This window comes from Microtus pennsylvanicus, chromosome 7, assembly GCF_037038515.1.
Source record: "Microtus pennsylvanicus isolate mMicPen1 chromosome 7, mMicPen1.hap1, whole genome shotgun sequence".
NCBI classification, from domain to species: domain Eukaryota; kingdom Metazoa; phylum Chordata; class Mammalia; order Rodentia; family Cricetidae; genus Microtus; species Microtus pennsylvanicus.
This window is the reverse complement of record NC_134585.1, coordinates 90,914,573-90,931,141: the sequence shown is the minus strand read 5'-3', so window position 1 is coordinate 90,931,141 and position 16,569 is coordinate 90,914,573. Positions and strand designations below refer to the sequence as shown.

At 42.2% G+C, this 16,569-nt stretch overlaps 1 protein-coding gene across 4 annotated transcripts in view; it reads right to left on the bottom strand.

The window, feature by feature from the left end:
- The window catches only part of Alpk1 (alpha kinase 1), a 93,439-nt gene extending 81,211 nt beyond the window's left edge, over positions 1 to 12,228 (bottom strand). For 2 of the 4 annotated variants that reach the window (XM_075981371.1, XM_075981372.1), the window contains exon 1: positions 12,000 to 12,226. The gene's annotated coding sequence lies outside the window, so the exon portion shown is untranslated. Of the gene's footprint in view, positions 1 to 2,375; positions 2,453 to 11,999 lie in introns of those variants that run through there. The other 2 variants (XM_075981375.1, XM_075981373.1) reach the window with 2 other exon arrangements.
- Between the last annotated feature and the right edge of the window lie 4,341 nt (positions 12,229 to 16,569).

Sequence of the window (16,569 nt, the reverse complement as noted above, 5' to 3'; positions counted from 1 at the left end):
AAATCACAATCCCAGAGAACCTAGACAACAATGAGGACTCTAAGAGAGACAAACATGGATCTAATCTACATGGGATGAAGAAAAAGACAAGATCTTCGGAGTAAATTGGGAGCATGGGGACCATGGGAAAGAGTAGAAGGGGAGGGAAGAGGCAGGGAAGGGAGCAGAGAAAAATGTAGAGCTCAATAAAAATCAATTAAAAAAATAAATAAGGCGTGTGCCACCACCGCCCAGCAAGAACACCAATTCTTAAAAAGAAAAGTCTATGACAACTTTCTTCCACCAATGTAAGTTATCTGAGCACTTGCTGTGTGCCCAGGTCTAGAGTGGTTCCAAGGATGAAAAAGGCATGAGAACTTTCAGGGTTCAACATTCAAAACATATATCAAGACTTCTGTGGTCACAAATGGTTGAACGTCTCTTTGAGGAAGGAGGGATTTCATTACATGAGGCTTTGTTCAGAAGACCAGTGGAGGGGCTGGAGAGATGGCTCAGAGGTTAAGAGCATTGTCTGCTCTTCCAAAGGTCCTGAATTCAATCCCCAGCAACCACATGGTGGCTCACAACCATCTGTAATGGGGTCTGGGGCCCTCTTCTGGCCTGCAGGCATACACACAAAGAGAATATTGTATACATAATAAATAAAATAAATAAATTTAAAAAAAGAAGATCAGTGGAGGCTATATGTAGAGGCTATGTAGGAAGATGCCAGTGAGTGACAGGTGACAGGCTGGATCTGAGGAGCAGAGAGTCAGTGTGGAGAGGTGCGTGCCAGACTGAGGGAGTGGGGTCGGGATTGCAGCAAGGCAGAGGTGTGATTCTGCAGACCATATCAGCTGTCCTGAGTTTAGGCTTGGTCCATTGGAAGTTCCCACAGCAGCCTGAAGACTGATGAAGTGTTTCACAGAAGGCTGGCAATTGTGAAGGAAACTCATGAGAGATTCGAACTAGAGATATTTGGGGACCATCCACATGGGGAAGACACCTTTGTGTTCAGTGCATGCAAAGATAACTGCGAACTGCTGGGGAATGCAGTCCAGATGTTGCATACTTGAATAACAAGCACACAATCCTAAATTCAACTGGTGCGGGGGCTGGAGGGATATAAACTATGAAAGGGAGCCAGATTTTGAGAGGATGACTTTACTCAGAGCCCAGACAGCACGAAAGCAGACTAAAAAATAAGATCTAGAAACTAGAAATACTAAACCAGGCAGTAGTGGTGCACGCCTTTAATCCCAGCACTCGGGAGGCAGAGGCAGGCGGATCTTTGTGAGTTTGAGGCCAGGCTGGTCGAGGAGGAAGAGGAGAAGGAGGGGGAAGGGGAGGAGGAGGAGGAGGAGGAGGAGGGGAGAGGGAGAGGGAGAGGGAGAGGAAGAGGAAGAGGAAGAGGAAGAGGAAGAGGAAGACGAAGACGAAGACGAAGACGAAGACGAAGAAGAAGAAGAAGAAGAAGAAGAAGAAGAAGAAGAAGAAGAAGAAACTAAAAATACTAGAATCCTCAAAGCGTCAAAGTGCAGACAGGACTCCTTGCACAGCAGAAGTGCTATAGAAGTCCAGGGAGAGGTAAGAAGCTCTTGTTGATCTAATGAGTAGCTATTTCCCTGAAAGGCAGACAGGAAGAGGCTGATGGGTGAATGTTAGAGAGATAAAAGAGGGAAGTATATGCACATGCACTATTTTTAGAAGCACTTCTGTTAAGAGGAGAAGGAGGAGGGAGCAGTTAACAGTCTCAAGAGAAATGAATTTTTCATAAGAATTATCCTGTGGACCAATATCTGGCCAACAGCTAAGGAAAAGATGTCAGAAGCAAAAATAAAGTCAAAACAGAAGAGGGAATTTGAACAACGAGAAGACTCATAAAAGGGGTAGAAGAAAAGTAGAGTAGGCTTGGGCACAAAGCAGACTGTGTTTCCCCAAGGCACAGTGCTGGATACATAAAGACTGATGATTTCCAGGCAAGCCAAGGTTCTTCCTGGAAAACCAGGTCCCCTGAACTGTGGAGAGGGAAATCTGGGTTTTAGGAAGCAGGAGTAGGAAGCTAGATTTGGAGTTGAAAAGGGTCCTTGGAGACAGAGTAGGGGGTGATAAAAGAACCAAGGTGTGTGATGAAGCCAACTGAAGCTCATCCAGAACCAGTCTGAGCCAGCTGGGGACTGTCTTGGATTTAACCCCAAGTGCTCTGTCAATCCCTGCCCAGGAAACGATGCAATAGAAAACAAAGGAACAGAACAGACTAAGGAGCCTGTAAAAACACAAGTAGCCTAGGTGACCAACAAAATGTAGCCAGACCCAGCAGACTGGGAATTGGGAAGGGTGGAGAAGCCTGTAAAGACGGGGGACGGGAGAACTTAGGGGGGCTTGGGATCAGAGACCTTTGAGATGAGTGGTCCGAGGAAAGGTTTTCCAGCTTCTGTTATGTTAGCTGATGGCAGACTCGTAGTTGAACCATACAGACGTTCAGGGAGGTTTGGGATATCCTATGGCTCTGTAAATTGGCAAAGTTGCTACAATTATTACTCAATACCTACTGATTTTCAGGAAGCTGTACATTTGGCCTTCTCCATTTTCTTTACAATTAACAGAAGAAAATAAAACACAACATATTGTTGTTAATGGGCCTTAAAAAATCAACAGCTGGGAATTGTACTACCCTGACTGTAATCTTAGCAGTCAGGAGTTGGAAGCAGGGGTCAGGGGTCCAGTCCTTCCACCCAGCCCTTCCTTCCAAAATTAATTTAAAACAAGTTCTCCTTTCCATTTCAGTTCCCTTTTCATGTCAGCTCTGGTTTGGAGGTGTTATGTAGACCAATTTCCTTTTTTTCTCTCTCTCTTTAAAAAAAATTCTCTCAATTGTTAACTAGCAAATTATTCAGTTTTATGAAGTATCTTTCTTCCCCACAATAACATAATACTCGAAGCCAGCTAAGAATAATCTGTTTTGTTTCCTTCTGTGGACCTAATGCTAGTATTTCTTAAGATTAGTATCAATCTCTAGATCTCCTGAGAAAAGCCCTCCGTTGCTGTTCAGTGTTTACAGAAGTTGTGTGAGCTCCATCTGGGAAGCCACTGTTGGCTGCCTACTCTGCATTTTTTTTCTGTTGAATCGATGAGAAAATTTTCCTTTTAGTTCAAGGACACTGGTAATGTTCCAAGAAAATAAGCTGCTTTTTTTTTTTTTGTTAATTTTCAACTATTATAGCTTTTCTATATAGGCCCAGCACGAAACAAAAGGCTTAATTTTAAGCCATTCTCTAACATTTCTCTACAAAGAAGAGCAAGTTTTTCAGAATACCTCTTAGTATCAACCCTCATCAGTATTAACAGAAATCTCCCCAAATGTCACCTCGTCACACTATGGTATTTCATAAGATTTTCTGAAATTTTAGCGAACGTGTTTCTGGAATTGAAGATGAGCTAATTTAGAATGCTAACCAGGATGTTGGCACCAGCTCTTTATGCCTCCCCACTACCCCTGGTCCACCTGTTTTAAAGTCATCTTCAGAGCTGCCTAAATCCGTTCTTCTTGGAGTATCACTGCTGCCCTCTTCTGGTGGACTACACCAGCATCGATGCACTTGAACTTCCTGTTTATTTTACTTATTAATGAAGGCAAATGGAGCACTCTGAAGAGCAAAAAGCCTCATGTGTTACAAGGCAGGTGATGACCCAGAGGAAAACTTCTAGGGCATTAAAATAGCCGTGTGTATTGTTAACCCGATCGATAATCTTTTTGAGCTTCCACAATGCATTCATCTGTCCAAATTTCATCTCGGAAAACAGCTTACTGATCAGTTGTCTCACAAATTCATAGAACTTCAGTGTGGGGGTGACAAAGGCTACATCTATGCTATCTATGGAGAGAGAATTTGCTACCAGATCTGTGGATAGACTCTCAAGGCATGCTTAAACGTCTTGGGTGTGTGTGAGAGGGGGTGTAAGTGAGGGGGTCTATTACAAGGATATTTCAGGATGGCTGAATATGTAAAGTAAACACCAACAAGGCAAAGAGCCTTCCAGGGATCTTCCACGTAATGAAACTCAAGGATGCTTCTGACCATGCATCTGCTCCAAGGTCCTTGTTTCTGCTCTTTCCCTCTCCTTGTCCTTAGCACATCTGGAAGCTGATGAAGGGTGGCCAACTGTGCCTTAAAAACATGGTTTTGCTTTCCTGCCCTCTCCAAGTCTCCCATGCTGGGCTCAGGCTATCTCCAGTCTGAACTTGTCTTTTGCGTTGCTACTAATCACTGAGTCACTTTCAGTGAGATATTCAGGCTTTTGGAAATGACCTTTAGTTTCATCAATCTCTGCAATTTTTTAAAATTTAGCCATTTATTTGGTGGCACTGAGGACTGAATCTTAGCAGCATGCTTGCTAGGCAAGCCCTCTGATCCCGAACCTAGTTTCATCAGTGTCTAAATGAGGCTCACAGCACTGTTAGAAGTAAATAAATCCCAGAATTGTAGTTACTGAAACTTAACATAGGTCTATACTTCAATCTTTCATTTTCCCTACTTACTAGAAATGCTGTATTCTAAAACTGACATTATCAGTCAGGTTTTCTTCATAAAGTATCTAAGGTATACAAAACGTGATTTGAGAAAAAATATTTACAAGGTTTTGTTGTACTTCTATTTGTACACTGCCCTGTACTTAACCACTGAAATAATGCTTCTGTATTGTTCTTTTAATGACACAAACATGTAGTAAGTAACAAAATTAAATACAAATTTATTCATAGAGGGTGGCAGCAACGATTTCTGTTTAAATAGAATGGAAGGGGAGAAGGGATGAACTAGAACAAATTATAATGATACACATGTGTAAAAACCCATTGCTTTGTATGTTAAATTAAAAACATTAAAAAAGTATTGAAGACCACCAGCAATTTTTTGAAATTAAAAAATCCAACAGAACACTCAGATAGAAAGTGAAGTATCCTTGACTGAACAGCTTAAACAATATTTTGAAAGAAGAATAAAGGTAGAAGACTCAAACTTCCTCATTTTAAAACTCGCTACAGAGGCTGGGAAGATTGCTGAAGGGTCAAGGGTACTGTCTGTTCTTCCAGATGTCCTGGTCCAATCCCTGCCACCAACATGGCTGCTCACAAGAGTCTGGAACTCTAGTTCCAGAGGTTTTTTTTTTCTCCTGGCTTCCTGGGGCATCTTCATGCACTTGGTACATAGTCATACATGTGAGCAAAACATTTGTACACATTAAATAAGAAACTAAATAAGCAAAACTTACCACAAAGCTATCAAAAGCCACACCATACACCTATTGAGACCAATGAGAGACAGCAGCACGCATCATCTTATTTGTGGTCAAATGATTTCAGCAACAGTGATGCAAGCATTCCATGGGGAAAAGTACAATTCTTTTTCCATAAATGATACTGGGAAAACTGGATGTTTACAAACCAAAAGAATGAAGTTTGAACTTTATCTGAGGCAAAGATGACCTCAAAATGACTCAGAGGTTCAAATGTAAGAGCTAAAATTGTAAAACTCTTAGAAGAAAGCATAGACGTCGAGCTTCATGACCTTGGACTTGGAAATAATTGCATGGATACGACGTCAAAAGCACAAGCAATAGACTAAGAAGATGAATTCAAGATTAGAATCATCTGTGTGCCAAAAGATACTATCAACAGAATGCAGAGTTGCAGAATGGGAAAGATGTTTATAAATCATATCCATGCTGAGGAGTTAATATCTATAATATATGAAAAGCACTTATTATTCAATAACATTTGAAAAACTACCTGATTTTAAAATACTGGGTAAGCCTTTAAATAGACGTGGAAGCTACATAAAAGACCAGCAAGAACACAAAAAGATCCTCATTGCCATTAACTATCACAGAAATCCAAACCCAAACAATGAGATGCCATCTCCCATCCATTGGAATATTAGGAGAAAATCCCAAGTGTTGGGGAGGATGCAGAGAAGCTGGAACCCTTGTATTCCTTAAGAAAAATAGAATTTCCATCTGTTCTAACCATCCCGTTTCTGGACATGCGCCCCAGAGAACTGAAAACGGTGTCTCAAAGACATACAATCATGCTCATAATAGTATTTGCAATGGCCAAAAGGTGAAAGCAACTTGTGCATCTGCTGATCAACAGAGAGACAAACTTTGCATATGCATACATACATGAGCATGAAAAGGAAGGACACACGCCACAGCATGGATGGGCTGAGATGGCTCATAGGGAGTGAAAGACACAAACCACAAAAGGACCAAAGCTGTTCAAGTCTACTTCTCTGAGGTACTTTGAACCGTCAGATTCATTGAAAAGTAGGACGGTGATGGCCAGGGGCTCAGAGGAGGGAAAGAATGATTAGCATAAGTGGAAATAGGGCTGCAGCTATAAGGGGTTCCGTGGGATGGTGTATTGTTTAATGATATCAAACTGTGTACTTAAAGTGGTTATGATGGCCCATTGTATGCTATGTGGATCTCATACAGGTTTCTCTGTCTAGCTCTGGCTGTCCTGGAACTCACTATGTAGATCAGGCTGGCCTCAAACTCACAGAGATCCTTCTGCCTATGCCTCTTGAGTGTTGGAATTAAAGACATACGCCACCACACCTACCCTATAACTATACATGTAAACACTGTGAGTTTGCTGACAACTTCTGATTTCCATCTCCAGTCCAAACCTTCAGAGGTATATTTTCTTTCGTATTTATTTTATTTTATTTGCATCTGAGTATTTTGCCTGCATGCCTGTATGTGCATCGGAAGGTTTAAGATCCCCTGGAAAGGATGGTTGTGAGCCACTACGAGGGTACTGGAAACAGAACTTGGGTCCTCCAGAAGAGCAGCCGGTGCTTTTAACCCCTTGCTATCTCTCCAGCCCCAAGCATGACATTCTGAACACATTCACTCATGGAGGCATCAGTCAATGACCCCAAGCTTTTTGCTCTTGGCAGGGACCGTTCCTTCTCTAAGGCGTAAATGCAAGCACCTGAAGTGGCACGCCCTGTGGAGAGAACTCAGAGCATCCTCTTAGATGCTCTGCTGCTCACTCGCGCCACTTCTACTTCAGGAATGTGCAGTTCCCATCCAGAAAGGCTATTTCTTATCTACTGTTATTGGGGGAATAACTGTGTTGAGAAACCATGGAACTTCTGCAGTGTGTTGCATAAGAGTTAACCTTTCCCCCCTCTCGTCTTTACAGCTCTGACTTCTGTTTTCATGTACTGCATCTGCCTGGCAAAGAACACACTGAATGCTCCCAGATTTCTGAGAGGGGCTAAGTCATAACAATCTTGAAGAGTCGTAATTATCTTTGTTTTTTTAAGGCTATAGTTTTTCAAAACATTGTGTTCTTGGGCCGGAGAGATGACTCAGTGTGGTTAGGAGCACTTGCTGCTCTTGGAGAGGACTCATGTTCAGCTCCCAACACCCACATGATAGCTTAAAACCGTCCATACCTCCAGCTTCGGGGGATCCAATGTCCTCTTCTGATGTCCTCCAGTACCAGGTACACATGTGGAGCACATCCATATGTGTAGGCAAATATTCCTACACATCACAATAAAATGAATCAAAGAAATTTTAAAAACAATATATTCTTATAAGTGCAAAAAGTGTTATCACAGAAAGTTTGGCATAAAAAATAAAATAACAATTACGGTTCCATCAAGAAATAAAAATCAGAAATATTTTATATCCTCATTTATCTGTATATCTATAATAATCATAATGTGGTTTTATACAGTATAAGCTTTTAAAGTTTGATGTGATACTCCCTGATTGAGGGTAACCAGGCAGCCTGACTTTTGTCTCTCAGTTAAAATGCATAAGTGTATTTGGAAATGATGCTTGGCATTTGGTTGTTGCTTCTTCTCATTTGTATCCTAACTAAATCATGCATGAATCTGGCATGTACCAGCTTCTGTTTTCTTTAGATTTTCTTTCAAACTTGTCATCACTCCCCCCCCTCTGGTTGGCCATCATTTCTAAAGACACAGAGGTAACTGAACAGCCAACCATCGTTGGTACTAGTCAACCTTTATCAAAACCTTTCCCCGGGAACAGATTCTTTGCATCCTAACACAGTTTGACCCATAGGACCCAAGCAACAAGTATGTCTCAATGAATGATGCCTTCTGCTTGCAATGATCACAACAGCCTTCCCATCCATAGTTTGAACTCAACGGGTAACAGTGGCTCAAAATATTAAATGGAAAGTTCAAGTGGCACAGAGTTTTAAGAATGACATGTCATTATGAGTAACGCAATGGAATTTGTGCTACTTTGTTCTGCTTGGGGACATTGAATGAATCGTTCCATTGGTCAGTGGAGAGAGACAGACTAAGAAATACAAATTCTACCTCTGTCCTGCACGGGTGCATATATGGTGTGTCCACATGCACACACACCACACACACATGCATGTACACACACACACATGCACACACACATGCATGTACACACACACATGCACACACACACATGCACACACACCACACACACACACACATGCACACACACACAGCATTAGTTGAACAACAGTAACAGGGTGACAGTACTTGCTGTGATTGTTGCAATGTTAATATATTTATTTCATTAAGCTGGGCAGTAGTGGCGCACGCCTTTAATCCCAGCACTCAGGAAGTAGAGTCAGGAGGATCTCTGTGAGTTCAAGGCCAGCCTGGTCTACAGAGGGAGTTCCAGGACAGCCAGGGCTGTTACACAGAGAAACCCTGTCTCAATAAATAAATAAATAAACAAACAAACAATTTTATTAAACCCTTCTGTCAGTTGGCTAGAACCTAGAGGTCTTATCAGATACAACAACAAATAACAGACAAAGAACAAGAGGAATTTTGTATGTAGAGAATGGGCATGAAAGAATGAAATCGAGAGCGACAGTCTACCTTAGTGATTGCCAACTCCAGAATCTGAATCTGGGAGCCAGTGGAGATGGGGTGGAGAAACATACCAGAGTAGAAAAGCCGAACACATGAAGGAAATATTGCCTACAGAGACAATGGAAACGAACAGTGGTAGAGCTTGGGGAAGTGATGTTCACAGCATGTCCTTCATGACGTTTCTATTGGGAACATTTGCTTGGGCATAGCATGCTGAGAGTTCGTTTTATGGAGTGGAAACATTGGGAGAAGTGCTCTCAGCAGGCTAGAAGTATGAGGTGCCCGGTCTCATCTGCAGACAGAGGCCGTCACCCACATAGCACAGAGTGAGCATGCCAACGGTTTTTCTGGTTGCTGCTGAGAGCCCCTGGCAAGCTGTGCTCCTAGCCTCATAGCCCTACATTCTCAAGCTTGTCTCTCTTGCCCACCATGGAGGGACAGAGGAGAGAGAATCCCCTCTGCACAAAGGAATTATTAAAGCCACCCGCGACTCATAGGAATAACCATCAAAGCTGGTTCATCGGTATTCACCCACAGGGTTCATCTCTTGATAATCGTTGGAGGTCATGAGTCACGGGAGGAAACTTCAGGACAGGGACATGGTTATCTCGGAAAATGACAACCTGCACTGCTGGAACTTTAAATATAGGCCATGTTAACAAAACAAGAGGAAGAAAGGAACTGCGCTAAAACTCTAAAATGCGCTTATATCAAAGAAAGACAGTGATGAACTGACGGGATTTTCTTGCAATTTGACGACGTTGCATGCTTAGGTACCAGTGGGATGCACCACAGCCAACAGACGAACTGGGGTTAGCTAAGATCCTAGGCAGGGCTTCCTGGGGGAGCCAAAGGCACATTCTGGGTACGGATACGGTGATTAAACACAGGCGCATTTTAGCAGTCACAGGTGAAAGCATCCAGGTAATGGCAGCCTATACGAACGAAGCATCTGGCTAGGATGCTATGGGCACACATAGCAGGTAGGGTTTCTATTTCTCCCTTTTCTCCTTGTTTACAAACTAGGGCTAAGTCGACCTCAGTGACAACTGTGAAGAGCAGCCATGGAAACAACCAGCCACAAGAAAAGCCAACTGCAAGCCATAGGTTTCTAGCTTGAGAATCCGAAAACCAAAAAGATCCAGCACTCCAAAATTTTTGAGCTCTGATGTAATGTCACAAGTGCACAACTCCACGCCTGACCTCATGTGGTAGGTCATAGCCAAAATGCAGGTGCAGTAAAAATATAAATAAAAAATATAAAATTACCTTCACGCTATGAGTTTATATAGAAGAAATATAAGTGGATTTTGTTACTTGGCCATCTTTGTCAAAATATCTTATTCTGTATATACAATTTTTTTTTCAATCCAAACTTCAGCTAGGTGGTGGTAATGTACACTTTAATCCCAGCACTAGGGAGGCAGAGGCAGGGGGAATCTCTGTGAGTTCAAGGCCAGCCTGGTCTACACAGTGAGTTCCAGGACAGCCAGAACTATACAGTGAGACCCTGTTACTTTGCATTGAGTGCTGGGATTAAAAAGGGCTACTAGGAAAATTCCTATCTTAAAAAACCAAAACCAACCAACCAAGAAACAAACCCAAACTCAAAAATACATCAAGTCCAAGTTTTTTGTTTTGTTTTGCTTTGTTTTGTTTTATTTTGTTTGTTTTTTTCGAAACAAGGTTTCTCTGCAGCTTTTGGAGCCTGTCCTGGAACTCACTTGGTAGATCAGGCTGGCCTCGAACTCACAGAGATCCCCCGCCTCTGCCTCTCTATTGCTGGGATTAAAGGTGTGTGCCACCACCGCCAGGCTCAAGTTCAAGTATTTCAAGTCGGGAACACTCACTGTGTGGCAGTGTTTCAGCTGCCACTGCTTTCCACAGTCCACACAGATGTCAGAGGACAGCATGTGAGAATCTTATCTGTCTGTGCACCATGATCTCAGGGACTGAACCCAGGTGAGGCTTGACAACAAGCCCCCTTTCCCGCAGAGCCACATCTCTGGAACTGATAGTTACCCTTCCAATGCATGCTAAACTGAGAATGTCACCTAACACTTTAAAGGCGAGGGGCTTGACCGGTGTCGTCTATAATCAGTAGGGTGTGTACTACACCTCAGGGAAAGTGTGATCCGGGCGAGCAGGTTCTATGGTACAGTCATCAGTGTTCTCAGTGTAGCATCCAGGAGAAAGACGCATGAAGACATGTGCAGACTTGGGCAGAAGCAACACTTACACATTGGAAATCTTAAAATACTTTTAGCAATGAAGTCTCAGCAGGGCAAAATTCAATATTGTCTTTTTAAGGAGTATTAGAAGCACAACGCTTTTACAAATGCCAAGAAGCGAGTGTTAGAAAGGAGAAGCCATTACATTGTGACATAAAATTCTCTCCCTTGCTCCTGCCTTGGTGCCAGCACGCAAGCCATAAATCCCCACAACTTCTAAGGTTTTCATATGTGACTTTCCAGGGCTGCTTTCCAATGCTAAAAACTCTTAGTGAAAGGACTGTTCTACCCAGGCACACAAAGGAGTTTAATTTTTAATTCGTGCTTTCCTTTTAACAAAAGTCTTGCCCATACCCAGAATTTCTGTCACTTCTCTCCAAGTGTGCAGGGAGACTTCCATCTAGCCCTGTCCTGGCAAAATTATTGATTCCATCATACAAGTGGCAGTTTCTAGAATGACTTCCTTAGGGTTTCAAACCCCGTTTCAAATACGCAATCCCAACAATCCTCTAATGCCTTCATCAAACATTGGTCTACTGAGAAATAAGGTTAGCTGTTCACTAGCAGGTCTGGCGAGTTCTGTGACAGTCCATTGCTATTGCTATTAATCCTTTTATTTTAAAACGGGTTCATTGCCCCCCCCCCCCCTTCACAACAACTGAAGCTTACCATGGCAGGTAGCCCTCACTTCCCTCTCCCTACTAAGGTACTTCTAGAAGTACAAATGTTTCTTAGAGCTCCAGAGTTACTAAGCGTGGTGGAGACTAGGAGGCGGAGCCGGCTGGGTCTCCCGCGGTTACCTCGGAGGAAAAACTGCCGCCTCCACCCTGCATCTGCACCCGCATCTCCTGCAAGTTCTCATTAGAGGGCTGGTACTCACTTTTATCCCAGGAGAAGTTAAGAAACACTTAAGACCCGCAGTGTGACTCTGGCAATCGTTAATTCCGGCACAGCCTTCCTGGAAACACAGCGTTTCTCCTCAACAGCTTTGGTTTCCGGAAGTGGGAGTGTGAAAGGAAAAGCCCTTGCCGGCTCTGAACCTGCTTGTGTAACTTTATCACTGGACACGCCCCTTTGGCGGCTGCGGCCAGCCGGGAAAGCTATGCTGGGAACTGTGGTACTCAGGCTGGCACCTTCTGCCAGAAAAACCCCAACTTCTTTCTCCGGTGCAAATAAACATACTAACACACGTGCCTCTGGGACACGTAGTTCTCTGCGCTCTAACTCTGAGACCGGTCACAGAAATGAGACTATGAGGGCTTGCCTTTTGATGATGTCAACACAGTATTCATGATATTTTATTGGCCGTCTCTTCTTTCACTCTATTCTGCCCTCGTCCAAATAAGGAGTTTTCCTGCAGTTTCACCAGAGAGGGAACTTGTCTACCGACTGGTTTGTCCTTCATTGAAGCCAATGAGTCACGAAATTGTGACTCAGGTTTTGACAAAAGCATATCAAAAATGCACGAGATGATAAAAAGTTTATCAAAAATATATTTTATTGAAAAAGATTAAAAGGTCAGCAATATTTTAACTTTCCCAAGCCTTTCTGGGCCTGCTTTGGTGAAAGGGTTTAGCGTGAATAAAGAATGGATTCTATTAATAGCAACATGCTGTGATTGGGTAACGTGTTTGGCACACAACCCCCTAAATGAGAATGTGAATGGATCCATACCTGGACAACAAACGCTATGGCCAGTTGGATAGATTCCAACTCTTCCACCCAAAAGTAGAAGGAAAGTAGAATCAAACAGCCAAAAGTTAGGTTGCCTAAAAACTATCTTATGATAGACAATAATTCTTCACATATGACTTCAGAAGCTGTTTAAGCAGCCAGGCAATGGTGATGCACATTTTAACCCCAATACTCCTGAGGCAGAGTTCAGGGGATTTCCATGAGTTCAAGGCCAGCCTGGTCTATGTGATGAGTTCCAGGAGAGCCACGGCTGTGTAATGAGACACTGTCTTGAAAAAGAAAAAGCAGACAAACAGAAAAAGAAGTTGCTCAAGCCAAGTACATAGGATTGCTATAACAAAACTTTCTATTTATTTAAACTGAGTTTCCTATTTTATGTATTCACTTTCATGAAATGTTGCCTTATTGTAACCATATGTAATGTGTTTCTGTTAACTAATTTTTAAATGCCATAAATCTCATTGAGAAATGCACTCTTAAATAGTACTCTATTATTTAATATTCATCAAATATGTAACTTTGTATTTGTCTTTTAAATCATCTACAAACCAAAAATACAGTTATTGTAAGTATTGCAAATATATGTCTTAAAATGTTTATTCCATAGTGTTTGTAGCAAAGAAGAGAAATAATTTTAATATAGATATTGCCATTGTATATGAATGACGAAAACTTAAAGGTATATAGTTTTCTATTACAAGAAAAATCTATAAAGGAAATGAAATGGAAATAGAAACTTAGAGAGATAAAAGAATAAAATAAAAATTTTCCAATCATTGCTTTTCCAATGACTTCATGTCTTTGTAGAGAGATGTTAGGGGGATCCAAATCATTTGCTATATAATTTTGTTTGGTCTTTAAAAGAATCTGCATGGGCCTGGTAGCTCGCACCTTTACTTTCAGGACTGACTGGAGAGTATCTGTGAGTTCAAGGCCAGCCTGATAGCCTGATACAGAGGGATTCCCAGGCCAATGAGGGCTGCACAAGGAGACTTTGTCTCAAGAAGAGGGGGAGAAATGGAAGAAGAATGTGTAGAGCTTGGTTTAGGAAAACCACACAAATCTTTTGCAGTTATTTAAAGTTATAATAAAAGATAATCATCAACTTCAGTATTTGTTACTTTTTCATAGACCCCTGTTTGGAGACAGGTGAGTTTTTAAAAAAAAATGTCAGGAATTATTTGAGCAGGAGTGAAATTTTAGTGCCTAAAAGAAGGCAATGAACACACGGAACTATGAGAAGATGCTGACAGGGAGAAGAAGCCAGTGATTGAGTCGTTTGTCTTTATAGAGTTTGGACAAAGGCCACATCTATCTCTGATAAGGATTCCTGGCAAAATTCTCAGAGCCATAGAAAGATGAGATGTGATATCCTATTTTTAATCACAGTGTGGGTTCCAGAAAGCTTTCCAAGATAACGGTTTCACGTAGAAATTTAAAAGCAAAAGCCTCATTTTCTGTAAATTTCTGAGGTGGGCACTATAAAGCAAGTACATTATAATATATTTAGAAAAACTGGCTACCCCACCATGCTCATCTAGGTTTTATAACTTTGAATACAAAATGCTGAAACACGCTGATGTCACTCGTTCGTTTGTATAGCATGATGGAAGTGCCAGGTTTGTGCCAAGTGTCGCCTTGGAGCTGGGGTGCTGACAGGGCACACAAGCAATTGCCCTCAAGGACCCACGGTGACAGGTGAGTAGAGGATAGGCCTGAGAATTGGCTGGGTATGTGGGCAGGAGTAGGCATACACAATTAGTGCTTTGTGCTTCGTCATAATTAGTATGCACTTTTGTCTCAAAAACACTGGCAAATCTTGGAAAACCTTCAGGTTTATTATCATGAACAAATAAAATTTAGAAATAAAACTTTGAGTAGGAAGGCTAGATTATGGGATATGGTAGGAATCAAGAAACAAGAATTCTAAAGCTATTGTGATATTCTAGACATAACTGAGGGCTGGGCTCAATTTAACCTTGATAATGGAGGGAACAAACAGGCTTGAGACAATAAGCACATAGAAGTAGATAACTTAGTGGTGATAAAAAAGAACCAGCATTATAAATGAGCAAGGAGATGGACAGGAGAGATAGACACACGGTAATATAGAGATGATACTAGGAAGTAGATGACTGTTCTCTCTCCTCCTCCAACTCTTTGTTCTGAAAATTAAATTCAGTGCTTGACACAATCACTAGACTATAAACCAGGATTTATGGAGAAAATCTTGATCTACAAAGAATTTGGGAAGAAAATGTCCAAAATGGGATGGGGTGGGGGAGGCTGGAGAGATGGCTCAGAGGTTAAGAGCATTGCCTGCTTTTCCAAAGGTCCTGAGTTCAATTCCCAGCAACCACATGGTGGCTCGCAACCATCTGTAATGGGATCTGGTGCCCTCTTCTGGCCTGTAGGTATACACACAGACAGAATATTGTATACATAATAAATAAATAAATATATTTTTAAAAAAAAATGGCAGTAAAGAAAAAACAAAATTATGTACCGCAAATCAGATAAAACCAGCGACATTCTATGTAGCTCCTCTTCAAAAGTGATTTGGTTGAGGATTTCAACAAAGTGACATCAGACTCAGCCAGGGTCGTGCACTTGATACTAGCCCTGCCTGAAGGCTGGGTAGCCAGGAAAGGTGATGGCAGACATATTCCTGGAGAAGTAGTTGAGAGTTCTTACCTGGATCAGCAGGCAGCAGAAAGAGACATTGGGACTGACTTGGGCTTCTAAAGCCATAAAGCCCACCCCTAGTGATACACTTCTTCCAACAAGGTCACACCTATCCAACAAGGCCACCCTCCCCATCCTTCTGAAATAGTGCCACTCCCTGATGACCAAGCATTCAAACATAGAGCCCACGTAGATTATTCTTATTCACACCACCACATTCCACTCCCTAGAGGCCTGTAGCCACATCATAATGCAAAAATGAACCCAGTCAAGCCGGGTGATGGTGGCGCATGCCTTTAATCCCAGCACTCGGGAGGCAGAGGCAGGTGGATCTCTGTGAGTTCGAGACCAGCCTGGTCTACTGAGCTAGTTCCAGGACAGGCTCCAAAGCCACAGAGAAACCCTGTCTTGAAAAACCAAAAAAAAAAAAAAAAAAAAGAACCCAGTCCAACTTCAAAAAAGTCCCTGTAGTCTATAATGATCTCAACACTGTTTAAAAAGCACTAACCTGTTGTATAATCAAAATAAAAAAGCAGACCACATACTTCTAACATGCAATGACATGGGACACACATTACCATTCCAAAAGCAGGGAAAAGGAGCATAGTGAGGAAATACTGGACTAAAGCAAGACCAAAACCAGCAGGACAAACCCCGAACTCTCTGCATTGCTGTGTCTAATGTTAAAGCTTTTCAACTTTGTTGACTGCCGCATACTTCTCGCTCTCTCTTGGACTGGTTCCACACTGGGTCTGCAGCTCTCTTTGGCAGATATCTCACAACTGTGGCATCCCCAACATCTTGGGGTCTCCAGCACAATCCAGGCTTCATCTTCATAGCTTCACACAATGGCCTCTCTGGGCTTCCACTCAGGGACACCCCAACACACATCTAGCCTCAGCGGTTTTCCTTAGCCACAGAGGGAGATTCCACAACCCCTTTCTCATATTCTCGACTCTAAGAACAGAACCACCTGGCTAATGCTGCCAAGAAGCTAAGGATAATTAGAAATTATATGGAACCTATATCATGGGGGTTGGCAGTGATGATGGGCAGACTGTTACAAAGAG